Raw genomic sequence first — 5,483 nt, forward strand, 5'->3', positions numbered from 1 at the left:
TAGCTTATTACACACATATGGAAAAACATACAAATCTTAAGTTTACAGCTCAATGAATTATCACAAATGAACACACGGAGTATAAGTAGGACCTAGGTTAAGAAATCGAACATTATCATCACCCTAAAAGTTCACTTCTTTGCCTCCCCCAACCACTCTGCCTGCCTTCCTCCCTAGAGATATTCCTGCTCCCGACCTCTAACATGCTAGATAAATAAATTTTTGCCTGCCTTTTAATTTTATATGTCATATACAGTATGTACATGTTTTATATCTTGCTGCTTTCACTCAACATTATGTTTTTATAGAGATTAACTTTTCATCTTAAATTTAAATCATTATTGGATTTTGTGTGATAAAATGTAATCAAACATTGCCCTTGAATTCATTCTCTTTATAAACAATGTAAATTCTAGCAAAATATAATTTTACCAAATGTTATAAAGTCACTAAAATAGCTAGATGTTGAGAGCAACAGTTGCTAAACCAGATTTTTATTGAATGTAATAAAAGCATTCAAACTAGTACTCAGCTAAGTGATTTGCAATACACTGCTGAGAATTTATTTCCCTTTGAAAACCCTTCTATCCAAAAATTACTGTAGAGATAGCAAATGATATTTCTTTTCAAGGCTCTGTATATTTCATCGCTCTTTGGTGTTAGATTTGAAGTGGGTTATTTGTAGAGAGAACTATGCATCTGTGTAACACTCAAGTAACATATACACTCTATTGGTTCTTCCCTGTGATTAGGCTGTCACTGATACTATAGAGTTTTACAGATTACAGGTTTTGCCTAAAGCTACAGTCAGCTCTCTTACCCAGTAATTGGATAGACAGATTTGGCTCAGCTCAGCAAGTCTGTACTTCTGTATGCAAAAGAAGCCCTGAATTGAAATACAGCAGCCTTGCCAGGTCAGGATAAACAGAACTCAGTGGGGAAGTTTAGCAAATCGCCTTTAAAGAACACTTTTCATCCTATTTCTACGCCTTTGTTAACTGACTTTCATAGCTTATGGATATACATATATATGTATATGTATAATTAAGCATTAAAAACGATCATCCAAATTTTGACTTTCTTTAAAAGAATTTCTAAATTTTAAAATGTTGGCTTCATTAAAAGTGAATGTTTTCTAACTTTCTGTGCTCAGGTACATACAAACCTTGAAGCTTTTCAGACTCTGATTTTTGTTTGTTTGTTTATTTTCAGGACATAACATTGCTATAAAAATAAACAAATTACATGAGCACCATGAGCTGCTATTTAATTTCAAAAACTCTGAAATCCTAAGTTAGTTTGCTTATAACACACTCGCTCCATAATGAAACTTAAATCTGGAGCATTTTAAGTAATAAATGTATGTATAGTGTGGGTGAGCTTATGACACCACAAAACCTTTACTTTTTCACTTCATAAATTTATTGCTGTATTGGCCCACATATAAGACTTTTTTAGGCCACCTTAATTTTCAAAGGAGAGGAAAATTGCAAGTTGCAAAAATAAACTCTATCACATAAAACTTTCCATCTGTAGCCCCCGGAGCAATTGAAGGGGTGAAAATGTGCCCTGATACCCCTTCCTTCCTTTTGCTTTAGGTGTTTCCAGCTAGAGTTACTGATACTGAAATTTAAATACAATTGCTACCTTAGCACACCAGCCAGTCTGTTAGAAGTTGCGTTCTGTTACTCGGCTGGCCCCAAAAAGGGGCTAGTGTCTCTCACAGTCAAGCATTGTTAAATACAGAAAGCTTTTGAAAATGGAGATTTTAAAAACAGGTTTAAGGTGATTTAATCACCTCCCTCCTCCAATTCTTCCACCAGCCTCTCTCCTCTCAGCATCTCCAAAGGGACGTTTGGCAAAGGAGGAAGGAATAACAGTTCTTTAGTTCTTTGCAAAAGAGGGAAAGATACTGGTGAGCTATTGTCTCTGCTTCCCTGTCCAGGCCCATTCTCTAGCTTAGAAAAGAATTCTGACCCCTCAGACAAAGAGCATCTTAAGTATGTGTTCTGACTCTCCATTTGCCGTTCGGCTTTGTGCAAGTTTTTTTTAACCTTGCCAAACTTCAGTTTTACCATCTGTAAAATGGGAGTGATATTTCTTACCTCATAGGGTTGTTGTGAGGATTAAGTGGGAAAAAAATGTATATGAAGCCTTTAGCACATAATAAGCACTAATAAATATTTGCTATTATGACTACAGCATTTGGGATAAGATGATGTGGCTCAGGCTGCTGGCTGTGCAGAGGCTCCGTTCCCTTCTCTTCCTTGTCATACAGCTGGGCCGTATACCCCAGGCTTTCTCACGGGAGGTAGGGCCACAAGGCTGAGTTCCAGCCAAGAGAAGGTGAACAAAAATTATGTGTGCCACTTTTAGCTCAAAGCTTTCAAGCAGATGCTCCCTTGACCCTACTTCGCCCCTTCTACCTAGATGCAAAAGATTACATCAAAGGGATAGTGGAGACACAGATAAGAAAAGCCAGGGTCTTAGAGTAACAACATGAAGGAGAATAGCCACCACTACACCCCAACCAAGAAAAACTATCATTGACTATTCTTTGTGCCATTATTTATCTTGGGGTCTATGTGTTACACAGCTACCTTGCCTAATTGAAACAGCTGGTAAGGAGACAGAATTCACATTTAAAATACTGTTGGTCTGGTGGGGCAGCGGTTCTCACTGTAAAACAAACGAGAAACGTTCAATTGCTTGAAAGTCTAGCTTAGCCTTTCTCTTTCACATCTCTATTTAGTTTCTGTCTTGAGCTTAATTTTCTTTTACCAATACTGTTCACTCTGCACAGTTCCCACATATATGTGCACCCCCTTCTGTCTCCTGGACCTAATTTTTGTTAACACAGCCAAAAGAGGGTGTGATCTGGGGTCAGGAGGCAGGGGGGTAGGAGTGCTTTATTTAAATCCCAAAGGAAAATGAAAGCAAAATAGGAGTATGGTTTTCTAATTTTAAGAACCGTAATAAAAGTACTTATGCATTTTACTGAGCATGAAAGCCCTGTAAACACAGAATTTGGATTATTTGCTGTTTGGTTCCTGGTTGTGAGTGGTGGGCGCCATCTTGTTTCATTCTGCCTGAGAGCAGTCTACCTAAATATACAGCTCTGCTCAAAGAGAAATACTTGTAGGGAATATACTTCAATACACTTCACAGTTCAATCCTCCCCCTCCTCACTGGTCTGGGCAGCCATGACCTATCTCCACTCTGGAGGGTAGACCTAGTTTAGAGTTCATGTGCGAGTCATTAGTGTTTAAATGCCTTGAGACTCAATAAATGATGTGGCCGTTTCCAGCTTCGATAATAAGCTTTACCCACTTTCTGAGGTGTTCTATGACTCAGACCACATTCCTAAGTCAGAGATTGTTAATATTACAAACGTACAGTATCAGTAAGGTTATGCCCCATGAGTAAATACATCTAGCTAAGGGCACTGCTAAAAATAGCCCCAGAATACAGGTGAGGAACAACTAATCAAGCTTTACCTAAAACATGTAGGAATCCACAAAGGGGCCCATTCTTCCTTTCCAGCTCCTTTATCCAAATTTCAGGTGTTCTTGGCCATTGAACAAAAACTGTCAATGGGGAATTGTTCAGTTTGACTATCGGTTAATTCATAACCTAGAGTATCAACAATTTAGCAACCATAGATTTTAAGTGAAGTGAAGGAACCCAAAGTGCATAGTATTTCGGCACGGTGTTCTCAATGGCAATGCTAAACTGGGGTTGCTTTATCAGTATAAAACACTTTGGAACAGAAACAACAGCAAAATCTGAGTTTCATTATCCAAGGTAAATCATCCCTTACTCTTTAGTCTTTTAGAAGATAGTTAAGACTTCCCAAATGTATATATGGTAGATTCAAACCACTCCTAAGCACATGTATATCTGTGCCAATGATTTCAAGGTAGGAGAGGGGGCTCAGTAAGCTACCAACAGAAAGCACAGATTTGAAGGCAATTTTTGATACATTAAATTACTGCCCAAGACCAATCTGAAAGCAGACTTAGGCTTTAGCACATTCCTAGCAACGACAAACTAAGATTACAACCCACTTTGCTAAAAAGGATAGTTTTTAAATGTTCTATTAACATACAGAAATGAAAACCCTGAAATTTTACAACCAACAACATGTAGGAAGCCATTATCTGAAGTGTAAGCAACTGCATAGTGCTATTTTAATTACGCATTGCAGGGAAACTGTGATTGTGTCTTCGCCAGTATTTTATTAGAATGTCAATTCAATTGAATTACATCCCATGGGAAAGATTAGAATGGATTTTAGTATGGATGTGTGAAAGTGTTGCTGTGCCCAGGCCAACTTTTAAAAGTTGTGTGCTAATGAGAGTGAAAATGGAAAGAGAAGTGTGAGTTTCTCTGGTCCAAGAAATCCTGCAGCCATTCTTTCCTCCATTCCACTGTAATCCTCACTACATTTGCAAATGGTACAAACTGAACACAAAGCCTGCCAGACATCAGCACTGCACTTTGAGCATTATGAGAGGATCAAAGGGATTTAGGATGAGGAAATGTATGTTCAGACATCTATTCCTCAGCTTAAAACAGGCAGGGAATTAAATATTGAACTATACAGCGAATGGAAATTTATTTGAATCAAATTTTTAAATCTCACCCCTCCACACACACACACAAAGGAACTTCAGGATTTGGGGTCACCTATGATAACGCCCACATTTTACTAAAGAAACAGAGTCAGGAAACTAGGGTCACTTGACTAGCAAATTAGTGGCAGTGCAAATTTGCTAAGGTCAGTTTACTACCCTTCTTTTTATATTGCTATTACTACAGTTTCTGGACAGTGCTTCAACACTTCCCATTTTGTCTTTTATTGACTTTTTTTTTGAAACTTATAATTAAGGGGAAAATCTGAGTATACGATACAGGTGTTTCTTTGACCACGTAAAAATAGGACCAAGTAAAGGAAATAGGTAAAAATCGAAGAGATGTAGTATTGGTGAAATCTCCCCCCTCCCCAGGGCAAGCAATGTTTATGGATTGCTAGTCCTGGAACACTAGCTGAGACAAGCCCCTGAGAAAAAGCCTGTGAGCTGCTGCTTCTGTGGCCCTCCACTTTCTGCAGTTTCCTTTCTTTTTAGTCCTTGTTGTTTCCAGAAGTTATCACCACCTGCCCAGATGAAAATTAAAATCACTTCAGGAAACTCAAAGTAGTATGTTTTCTTCTGTGATGATCGAGAAATTCAATGGCCATTTCGCGATGCCTTCACGATTAAATCTCAGAGCAGAACCCACTATCCTTTGGACAATCTGACCTTTGTACTCTCCTCTCACACAAACCCCAGGAGACGGGAGGATTGACCAGCCCTGTGGGTGGGGTGGAACCTGGGATGTGCTGCTGTTACAGACTCTCAACCTACCGCCCACTTCCCTTCCCCCCACTCCTCCGCCCATCACACACACACAGTCCAGCCTCCCACCGGACCCCTGACCTC

The sequence above is a fragment of the Macaca fascicularis genome, chromosome 2, assembly GCF_037993035.2.
Source record: "Macaca fascicularis isolate 582-1 chromosome 2, T2T-MFA8v1.1".
NCBI classification, from domain to species: Eukaryota; Metazoa; Chordata; class Mammalia; order Primates; family Cercopithecidae; genus Macaca; species Macaca fascicularis.